The following is a 12,451-nucleotide window of genomic DNA, read 5'->3' as shown; positions in this document are numbered from 1 at the left end:
GTAGACTGGCAGAAGATCAAACAAATCTGCTTCGGAGGAAGTACAACCAGGGTACTGCTTAGAAGCAATGTGGTGTGATTGAGTGTGTACTTTGGATAGATGATCAGGAGAAACCAGTCCCTGGAAAAGGATATCGTGCTTGATAAAAGAGAGGGCCAGTGAAAAATAGAAGTCCCTCAATGCAATGGCTCAGTTCTAGTGGCTGCAGTGATGGGTTCGAATATAATGATGGTGATGATGGTACATGATTCGGCAGTGTTTCATTCAGGTGTATGTAGGTTTGATATGAATCACAGTAATAAAACATAGTTTCATCACTTTACTCTGATATATTTATGTAGAATCTAACAAAGAAGATAGCCCGAAGTGGAAATCACTAATATTGTTTTTAAAACATTAATCCTTTGCCTTTACTGATCATCCAGTACCAGAAAGCTCAAAGCATGAAATTTCTTTGTTGTAGGGTCATAGGAAACACGAGATCTCTCTCTCTATCACAGTGAATACACAGAAAGCATGTCTCAATATTTGGTGGGTAGATTTGCTATCCATGTTTGAATCAGCAGTGCTTAGGTGTATTTTCAAATAATTATTAACTTCTTAAGGGAAGTTTCTCTTCTTGAATGCAAATATGGCCAGTGTGACAAGCAATATGCAGCAGATAACTCAAGGTGCCCAGGGCATCTGCTGGAGGGGCATCAAAGTAAAGATAGCATGAGGGAGGCACAGCCAGAAACACAGTAGAAGTTAGACCATCAGGAAAGCAAAGGGAAGGAAAACGGGTTCCAAGCTGATCTTGCTAGGCAAATACACAGGAACTCCACACATGAATATTTACAGACAACCAATGAAGTGTTCCACAGGAAGCGTGACAAGATGAAGAATAACTGTACGTCAGTGTGTGTGGTGGGGGGACCACAAAAGCAGACTTGGCATTATGGTCCTTATCTTACTGGGAGAATATGGGGACAATGAATAAATATCTATGGGACCATTCAGTGATACTCAGACACAATCACTCTCAAAATCAGCAACCTTGAAAACCAAAAACAGGATACAGTATCAATTTTCACCAGAATAAGTGGGGGATGCTAGTTTTCTTAGGTATTAGAGGATTCTAAGCCAATTGCTTTTCAAAGGCAAAATACAGTATATTGTAGTTGGAAACTGTAGCTTTATTTTATTTAAATTAGAATATATATCAAGATATTTTTAAACACTCATAGACATTGTGTTCATGTGTACACACTACATAAGTGTACTAAAAAATAGAATTCTGAACATTCTTCTATCTGAGTATTCTATGTGAAAAAATGAAATATTTTAGTCTCTAATAGTTCATTGAAAGAAGTACTCTGATTTAGCTGGTATGTGAAAACAGTTTAACTGCAAAAGAAAAGAAATAAAGTAGGATATTTAGCTTCCGCAATTAAAAAAAATTCTAATAGTAAAATACAGAAAAATAACATATTTGATAGTAGATAGATTGTTGAAATAATTATACATACCTATGACAGTTTGATGAAAAATTTCCACTTGGATAAATATGGTAAGTTTAAAAAAGTTTAGTTCTGATGATGATCTCTCACATATTAAACCAAACCATTACACAACACCCTACCCTATTCAGCCCACCCAACTCCCCAATTAAACAGAATCCCACAACTGTTATTTCCAAGTTGGAGTGACCGGATAGGACAGAGAAGAACGTGCATCCAGGTAGACAGAATAGACTGTACATCAGTGCTGTAGCTTCTCACCACACTTATTCAATCTGTGTGATGCTCAATTAACTAGCGAAGCTGGACTATATAAAGAGAATACTATATCAGATTAAAGGAAGTTTTATTAATAACCTTCGATATGCAGTTTGATATGCAGATGATGCAATCTCCTTGCTGAAAGTGAAGAGGACTTAAATCACTTGCTGATAAAAATTTTAAAAACTTATCGTTTGGTATGGATCACAACTCAATATTAAAAAACCAGAACCCTCACAACTAGACCAGTAGGTAACTTCATGACTGGCAGAGAGGACTGAGGATGCCAAGGGTGTCACTTTGCTTGGATTCACTATCAGTGCTCGGAAGCAGCAGTCAAGAGAGCCAAGGATGCATTGCATTGGGTAACTCTGCTTCACAAGATCTCTTTCAAGTGTTGCAAAGCAAGAATTTTACTTTGAGAGCTAAGGTACATCTAACACAAGCCACAGTGTTTTCCGTCAGCTCATATGCATGCGAAAGTTCGACATTGAATAAGGAAGACCTAACAAGAATGAAAAGGAAACTTGGTGGTATAGTGGTTATGCATTTGGCTGCTAACCACAAGGTCAGCTGTTCAAAACGATCAGCCTCTCCATGTGAAAAAGATGAGTCTTTCTACTCCCATAAACAGTAACCATCTTGCAAGTCCACTGGGGAAATTCTAGTCTGTCGTATAGGGTCACTATCAGTCTGATTTGACTTGTTGGCAGTGCACCAGAATCAAACCTACTTAAGAGTATGAGGATTGCACAAGGCCAGGCAGTGTTTCACTTTGTTGTGCACAGTGTCGTTACGATTCCATGACATACAACAAGAATTGATGCATTTGAATAATGATGAGGGTGAAGACTATCAAAAGTGCCATTGTCTGCCACAAAAACAAAACAGAAAAAATCAAACAAACCTGACTTGTAAGAACAGCCAGAATTCTCCTTAGAAGCAAGGGTGGTTTGGACATGGTTTCAGGAGACGCCATTTGGAAAAGCACATTGTGCTTGGTTAAGTCAAGGGCCAGCAAAACAGAAGACCCTCAACAAGATGGATCGACACTTGCGACCATGGCCTCGACCATGAGAATATTTGTGAGGATGGCACAGGGTCAGCCAGGGTTTTGTTCCACTGCACAGTAAGAAGGTCACGATCGGTAGGAACCCACTGGATGGAACTGCACCACAAAAACAGCAGATGGTGAGGGACAACTAGGAGGCTCATTTTTGGGGGATGCATGTCTTAAATTTTGATCCCTATTAATAGACCCATAAATTTTTATAAATGTGATACATTGAAGGAATCTCTGAAGAAACAGAAGAGTCAGAGAAACAAAATATGTAAGAAGAAATTTAATAAAATTAAATGTTGTCTGATGATTAGCTCCATTCTAGTCTTTCTGGAGACTCTTCGTGATGACTAATTGTACCCCAAAACTGTCTGCATCTTACATAAGGGGGTTGGGTGGTTTGTCTTGTTTTGTTTTGTTTTTATCCTCAAGAGCCATTCTGTAGCTGTTTGCTGCCAAGCAGTGCATCGCCAAGAAGAGACCTTTCCTTCCAGACTAAAGGAGTCCAATGACAGCAACAGTTAAAGGTTTGGTGACTGACCAACACTTTCATGATCTGAATCCACACAGAGGGTAAAGAAGGAAAACTGAAAATATATACATAAATTATGGCACTGGAAAGGAATGTTAAAAATGCCATGTACTGTGATGAACAGACAGATGCCTTAGAAGTACAGCCAGCATGCTCCTTCGAGGTGAAGACGGCGAGGCTTCATTTCATATTCGTTGGACACGTTGTCAGGAGAGATTAGAGAACCAAAGCTCACTGGCATGGCGTTGAGGCTGACTCGAGGTGCCCTGCTGTGGGTTTCTGAGACTGTTAGTCTGTATGAGAGTAGAAAGCCCACTCTTTGTCCTGTGGAGTTGCTGGTGGTATGGAAGGGTTGACCATGCGGATCTCAGCCCAGTGTGTAGCGTCTACACTAACTATCCGGGTTCTACAGTACATTAGAGGGGCAGTGTAAAAGAGGAAGGTCCTTGACAGGGTGGATTGATCCAGTGACTGACACCATGATTGCTGTGCGGATGGCACAGGCAGGGCAGTGATTTGTTCTGTTGTACAGAGTCCTTAAGGGTTGGAACTGACTGGGAGGTACCTAAAACAATACCAGGAACACAATAAGCCATGCTCTCCACTTTGATACTGTCTTAGTACTGATTTAAATGCCTCCTATTGTTTCTATTGCCTAGTTTCCACAAATTTAAAGCCCCGTGATCTTACATTTTATAATTCCTTTGAATTGCAAATTCAAGGGATCATGTTGCTAATATGCATTCATCCAAGAGTTGGCTCCATCATTGAAATAAAAATGTTACTGCAAATAGATCATGAGACATACCACTCCATTCCACTAAGTAGTAGCACACATATGTCGATGATCCACTCAAACACCAAAGATTTCACACTTTCTCACTGACAATGAGTAGATGGCCACCCTACAGAACAGGGTAGAACTTGAATTTCCAAGCCTTGCATTTTCAATATTTATGTGAGTAGAAAGCCCCATTGTTCTCCCACAGAGTAGCTGGTCATTTTGAACTAAGGACTTTGAGGATCTCAGCCTTGCTAAAGAAACAGAGATGGGAAAAAAAGAGAACTGTTAGATTGCACCTTAATCAAACAGTTTTCAATTAGATCTGGTTTCAGAGTTCTTATTGAACCACCTCTCTTGAAGATTTAAGTATCTGAGTCTACAATATTATGAAGCAAATTCAGAAAACATTTATAGAAGACTAGAGAGCTTGTATAACACCTATGAATTAAAACAGCCACAATATTTTTAGAGACAAAAATCAAAACTAGAAATCATGTAACTAGTTAGGAACTTAACTTGTGCTTTTCTGTGTGTAATGTAATAATATTGTGTACATTTATTTGATAGATGGATGGGGATGAAAAGGGATGTTGTGTTGCAAGTTATAAGGTCATAGAGTTTATTATATAAATCAATCAACCAATCAAGAAATATTGAGCTCTATCATGGCAGAAAGAAAGCACATAAAAGATGACCTTTTAGCGAATTTCCCAATTACTCTGTTTACAAGTTGATAAAATGACAATGTTTTATGCACACAACGTCTATTGACTGAAGCAATCAAGTATCATATATTTTCATCTGAGTTTTTCTGATATCAGTCACAATAAAACCAATTTATTACTTAACTCTCTGTGTGCAGAGATGAGGGCATGTGACAAAACAATGACAAATCATCTGGTCTGGCTGGTGTGAGAAGTACAGCACGCAGGTGCAAGGTGGTCCAGTGGACACACATGCACATAATGAAAAGGGCAGGCCTTTATAAGTAAGTTTCTTTAGCGTATGCTTCTTTAAAGTGGCATCAGAATCATACTGGAGTTTTTTAAATGCAGATTGGGCCCAGTAGAATCTTAAGGATTAGTGAGTATTTTAAATGAACTTGTAAGTAATGAATCTTAGGAGTGAAGCAAAAACAAATGTGTCAAAAACATAAGGAAAAGCTAAGAAAAAAAGATAAACAACATACTACCAAAGCCAAAATTGCATGTTGTTGTTGTTCATGTTCCTTCAAATCTGTTCTGACTCATGTCAACCCTCCGCACAATAGAATGAAACATGGCCCAGGACCGCGCCATCCTTACAACTGCTCGAGTTACATAGGATATGCACAATTGCATCAAATATAGAACACATATGGACTCAATGTATGGAATAGAATTAAATTCCAAACTAGAAAGTAATGATCATTAATGGAATCATAAATATATGTTAGCCTTCTTTCTAAATCTATGCCAGAACACCTAAAATATGGGGGGATAATGATATTTTAATTCCATTTATTGAAAAATCTGAAGTCCCCTCGTATAGACAAAAATGAGCCTAGTGGCACTGTAAAGTATGTATTGGACTGTTCATGGCAAAGCTAGTGCTTGGAAATCACCGCCCACCCTATGGACGAAAGATTAAGCTACTGCAGCCTGGTGTGGTGGTTGGTGTTCGGTGCCATCATGACAGATTTGACTCTTAGAGACCCTAAATTCAATGAAAGGAAACACTGTTCCTGGGCGGTTCTCACAGCTGTTCATATGTTTGAGCCCATTGTGGCAGCCCCTGGCCAAGGACTGAGCTCTCTTCATGACGTGCCCAAGGTTCATGAGATGAAACCTCTTCCTCTTTGCTTCAAAGGCTGGCTGAACTTCTTCCAAGACAGGTCTGTTGGTTCTTTCGGCAGTCCAACTCCAAGATTCGATGCATAACTCAAATGCATTCATTCTTTGGTTCCATTTATCCAATGTCCAACTTTCACATGCATGTGACATGATCGAAAATGCCATGGCTGGGGTCAGTGCACCTTAGTCCTTGTTTTTCGACATTTTTAAAACGCCCTATGAAGCCTGGGTGACACCATGTAGGGATGCTGTGCATCAGAAGTGACCAGATGGCAGTGGGTTTTGGTTTTTGTAAATAACCAGATAATCATGTTTAGGATCTAGTCAAGAATTTCCAATTCAAGAATTACCATAGCAAAGTTTTTTTTTTAATCAGTTAATTAAATGGAGAATATGCTATTACCTTTCCTCCTTTGGAATAACTATTTTAAGAAACATTATCTTCCAATGGATTTTAATTGTATACAATTTCAAGTTGGTTCAAATTAATTTATTTCCTTGTGCTTATCAGAGATTATCATAACAACAATGTTTTAGAAACTTCTCTCAGGAATGGAGAAGTTATAATGATCTAGTAGTTAATATTCTCTAGAGAGTTCAAACAAAATAAACTTTGGAGCACTGACATTGTAAAATAAAAACTACAGTTTACTATTTAGCTATTGATTTTGAAAAAAAATCTGGAAAGTGTAAACCAAAATCTCAGTGAGTGTCTAGCGGAACAAATAGCTACTAAAAATACATTTGTAATTGACACAGAAAGCATGCATGCCAAAGCCTTTGGCTCAGATGGAAACCAAATTAAAACTGGAGCTAGAGAAAAAGTTTCTGTTTGCTAAGTATCTTTCCAGTAAATACAATTTATTCTTTAGTTTCAAGAAGTTTGTGTATATGAGTATTTTTCTTTGACTTAAATAATTGGTTTGAGGTTTTATAGTCAACATTGCTTTTCAGTTCAGCCAGTTTATATTTCTAATGACCTACCAAAAACTTAAGATTAATTAAAATTTCCAGATGTTTTCACATGAACAAATATCATTAACAATATATATGATAATAAATTTTAAGTGAATTAAACTTAGAATTGTATTCCTTGAGCGCTGTTAAGAAAGGCATTGGCCGCTAATTTTTCTGGAGCAGTGAAATGTGTGGGAGTTGGAACTCAATAGGACTGCCTTGTCTTTCCAGGTCTTCAAAGTTTTCCACATTTGTCCGTCTTATCACTTTCCTATCAATCATTTTAATGGAAAATATGTGAGTTTTCTTTCTCTGACAGGTTTTAGCATTACACCGTGTGGTGATTAAATAATTTCATGTCAACTTGATAAATCAGTCTAGGAGTAGAATCTAGCCTATCAATCGGGTCACAGCCTGATGATGCCTTTTTGTGGGTGTGACCTTTTTGTGGGTGTGACCTTCTTGTGAGGATTCTAGGAACTTTCTCTTTCCCCCTGGAGGTGAGCCACACTCTCTCTCTGCTTCACCTTCCTCATGACAAGCCAAGTGGAGCTATGCTGAGACCTAAGGAGCTGCGACTGATACCTGCACCAGCCTGCGATGCTTCCCCACCGCCAATGGATCCACAAGATTAATCTACCACTGACATCTGATCTTCCTGCGTTCTGCATCATTGTATGTGGCTGCATGAATCTGAAGAGAGATTTTGACACTAGTATTGCTCTTATGGGCTAATATCAGACTTATTACTTGATCTGGACTGGACTAGGATCTTTTCTTGATACACAATTACTCTGATATAAAGCTTTGTCTGATATCTATATGAGTGTCTCTGGATTTGTTTCTCTAGTCTACCCAAGCTGACACACACACACACACACACACACACACACACACACAGGTTCAAAGATTTTAATGTATAAAAGATTGGCAAAATGTACTACTTTCAATTAAGTAATGCATGCCTTGTTTACACATATTGTTGCTGATTTACTAACTTGACTCAGAGGCAGAAACAGAGCCTCCAACTCCCCCACCTTCTATATCCTTTTTTAGCAGGTCTGAATCCAGAACCAACTATTCATGTTTACCACCCTGAGAGAAGTCTCCAGTTTCTCCAGTGACAGGTCATTCCTATCAACAAGGTACGAGCCAGAAATAATTGGCATTATTTCCAGTCTTTAAATAGGTTCTAGGTTGTCCAAGCTCTCCCATATTGCATTCATATTCTCTTCATAATTGCCTACCCTTCAAGCTCCAATATCAGGTAAGAAATAGTAGTATACCGTAAGTAGACCCTACAATTGTGCGAGTTCATTTCTTTGAAATACATGCATAATTTTATATCTTGAACATGATTGAACCCTGATTGATAAGCATAAGTAACTCAAAGGGCTAAAGCTAAACAACTCCAAATCCCATAGCTCTTATTTCACTACAATTGAAAATGTACCATATGTATGATCAGTCACCATGTACAAGAGGAAATTCTTTGTCGCACATACTTAAAATTGAGTTTACTCTTTTTAGAATCTATATTTTTTACTGCCATTCAAAACAGTTTAGGATTGGGAAATATTGTGACCCAGGCATAGAGATGTCCTTTAATTGTAACCTCTTTCCATGTAAGAGTTTGAGTTGGATGGCATTGGTGATTTCATGGTCTTGTACACTTCTTTCACAGTCTGAAGAAAATCCAATTTAATTATGATTTTTAGGTTACACCAATGTTGTGTTAGGCCAAGTTGACCAGAGAAACATATCCAGACACACATATATACTTGTAAGAGAGAACTTTATATCAAGAAGTAATTATGCATCAGTCAAACATCCCAGCCCAGCCCAGATCAAGTCCTTCATAAGTTCGATATTAGCCCATGAATTCCTCTTCAGATTCACATATCACATGCAATGATGCCGAATGCAGCAAGATCACAGGCCAGTGGGTGGAAAGTCCTGTGGGTCCAGGGCTCCAAGGCTCTGGCTGCCATCAGCGTGGGTCCATGTGGCTTGTCAACAGAAGGTGGAGGCAGAGATAGCGTGTGTGGCCCACCTCCAGGAAGAAGAAGTTCCCCGAATCCTCTTGAGAAGGCCATGACCACAAGGAGATATCATCAGGCATGTGACCTGATTGACAGGTTACACTCGACCCCTTCACTCTTAATATCCTCAAACTGACACATGATTATATAACTGCCACAAATGTAAAGTAGTTGAAAGTGGACCTGAGATACAGTATGAAGAAGACGAAGCCTGGGTGGTTGAAGCACAGTTCTTTCGCAGGACATGTGTACCTAGAGTTGACCAAATGCTACCAGTGTATCATGGACCTTTTAAAAGTGCTTATTTCTTTACCTGAACTCAAAATATTTCTTTGGTTTATTATGAAATTATAATTTTACACATACAAGTGCCTATGTCCTTAGCTAGATATAACTGAAAGGTACATATGCATTTTAACATATAGGCAGAAAAAGGTTTTGCAGGATTTTTTTACATGCAAACTTAATGTAGGTTATTTTATATTGCATTTAGGGTAAACTTCTAAAAAGTCTAAAAATTGCTGTAGGTATACAGGAATTTTACTTTACATAGGGGATATCTCTTTTTTGCTATTCAAGCAGTAGCATATAAATACTTTTGTGTCTTTGCCCTTTACTACAATAAAATTACAGATGCATGTATAATTTGAAGAGAGGTGTTAGTGGAAGTTAAGTTGCATTATATCTCCTGGTACAATTCTTCCTCTGTAGTAAGCCATTCTGGCTTACTCTAGTGCCCCAGAGCTGACTCTCTGACTAACTACAATGCTAAAATATCAGGTAGGCAAATCTGATTAACAAAGCAGACATACTGACTCCTTAGCTAGTGACTTCTTAAAGGTCTCTCTTGGGTTTGATGTAATCAACATTAGTATCCTTATCACTTTCCTTTCCTATTGATTTCTTGAATATCATTTTCTTTAATTTAAAGAGGCCTGTGAAAAATAAAATTTATGTATAATGCTGTGTTGCTGGATTACTATTATGTCTATATGTGTGAGTATAGTATGTGTCTTTTGTATGTTTTATTTTGGTACACACTCTTTACTTACTAAAGCAAAATGCTAATTAATAATATTACAATGATTCTATTCTATAAGTACCTTGAAAATACAAGAATTATCCTGATTTTTAATTCATTTTACACTTAATTAGTCTAATATCATGCAGAGTTATAATGAGAATTATGTACAATTCTATAAATTGTTAGAAGTAAAACCAATTTAATTTAGATTATAACCAGCATGGTTTAAATCTAAGTGCATGTTTCTGTCAACAAAGACAATTAAGCTGCTCTAACCTATGCAATTGCATATGATCATAAGTAAGAATGCCTTGTTTTTTTCAAGAGAAAATTATCTCTAGTAAATAATTCAATATTTACGTACTTTCATTTTGGATGTTAAATAAGATTAAAAAGAAAGTATTTTGTTTGACAAACTTATGTTTGAATGCCCATTCTGCAAAATGTATTACCTGGATTAATGAAATTATCTAAGTGGGTCATCAAATCAGGATGAAGTTTTCTGTTTTCATTATCCCCAAGATGTTATCTACATTTTAGAGATCATTAACCTAATGGTCACATGAATTAAATCTTATTAGTGCACATAGATATGTGAAGTGCGGAACTGAGTACTATGTCTTCTCATCTGGTTTTGGTTACCATCCCAAAAGCAGATGGGCCAGACACTCCTATATATGTCAAAAGGTAAAGTATAGGATGAGATTATGGGCAGTGATCTTTTCAGATAAAATCAAATGTATTCTGGGACCTACAGTTGTGTAGTATATTTCCCTAGCCTAGAGCCAGGTAGAAGTTATAGTATCATGGGGAGGATTATATAGCACCAAGAAGGGCCTGGTTGGCCTGGCAGTTATGCACTGGGCAGAAATTCAAGGTTAGCAATTCAAAACCACCAGCAGCTTCATGGGGGAAAGACAAGGCTTTGTATTCCCATAAAGAGCTACAGTCTTAGAAATCTGCTGGGGCAGTTCTTCCCTGTCTATCAGGGTCACAATAAGTCAAAACTGACTTGGTGGCAGTGAGCTTGGCTTTGGGCACCCTCAGAGGCAGGAGAAATTTTTGGACCTTGACCAAAGCCTTAGAGAACAGAAAACATCATTTACCTGCTCTTCACTCCCCTTAATCTCATTTTCCATGAGAAGGCTAAGGAATTTATCATCTTTGTTGAAATTGGTAAGATATTTGTGAAGGAAAGGCATTATATTTTTAGCTCCCTCCTGTGTAATTATTTTAAACATAGTTAGCACTGATTTTCTCACTCCGTTTCATATATGGAGTAAGCCAAGGAAAGTCTCTGCCTAATAGATGTGTGTTTCCTAGTATTTGTGTCCAGGATTTGATGGGATTTCAACTAATAAGAGGTTAAGGAAAGTTTCATTCTATACTCAGATTTCCCAAAAGTAATTTTATTCTCATTCTTATCTTGAAAGTATATTTTTTCATGTTAATTCAGAATTGATAGTAAGTGAATAAGCCATTACTTATCAGTATTGGGAGAATAAATGAAGGCATGACTCGAAATTCAGGACCTGTAAGGTGTCTCCAAAACAAAACTGACCATAGTCCTGATAAACATCTTCATTATCACAAACAAGTAGGACAATGAACATAGCACCCTTGATAAAAGAAACATGACTTCCTCAGAGGAACCTGAATCCAACCAACAGCATTTGAATATTTTGGATTGGACGAAAGGGGGCTGTGTAAACAGCCTGTGTTAGCCTTTTCATGTAATCTCTGATATTTCAACATCAATTGTCTGCCAATTTATCTTAAACTGATGACTTATGTGTTGCTGCTGTAAGCTAACTCACTGATATTTCCATTACCACTAGAGTTATCCAAGGTGAACAAGATTCAGGAGAGGTTCTAGACTAAGAACAGACTACAAAGAAGAACCAGACTTGTAAACAGCAGCAGAACACTGTTAAATACTGAAAACATCATGAAGAGCAGAAGAATATTGTCAGAGATAGTGCCAGAAAATGAGCCCCTTTGAGATCAGAAGATACTCAGATATGACTAAGGAAGAGCTGCCTCTCAGAGTCAAACTTTATGACCCAAATAGAGGAAAGCTTTCAGGAGTAAACCTTTTGTGGCATGATTCAACATCAAAAGAATCCGTTGCAAACATGTATTAAGATTTGGAACTTGGTAGATCAATTTCCATTTTCTCTAGGTATCTCCAGATTGCTTTCCACAGTGGCTGTACAAATCTACATGACCACCAGCAGTGGAGGAGGGTTCCTGCTTCACCACAGCCCCTCCAACACCTGCTGCTCTCTGATTTGCTGATTTGGGCTAGGCTCAGGGGTGTTAGGTGGTATCTCATGGTTGTTTTGATTTGCATTTCTCTTATAGCTAATGATCTGGAACACTTTCTCATATGCTTATTGGCCATCACAATCTCCTCCCTAGTAAAGGCTCTTTTCAGTTCTTTTTCCCACTTCCTTAGGG

Source organism: Echinops telfairi, unplaced genomic scaffold, assembly GCF_000313985.2.
Source record: "Echinops telfairi isolate 266 unplaced genomic scaffold, ASM31398v2 ScPeMD7_9;HRSCAF=40, whole genome shotgun sequence".
NCBI classification, from domain to species: domain Eukaryota; kingdom Metazoa; phylum Chordata; class Mammalia; order Afrosoricida; family Tenrecidae; genus Echinops; species Echinops telfairi.
This window is presented reverse-complemented; position numbering follows the sequence as displayed.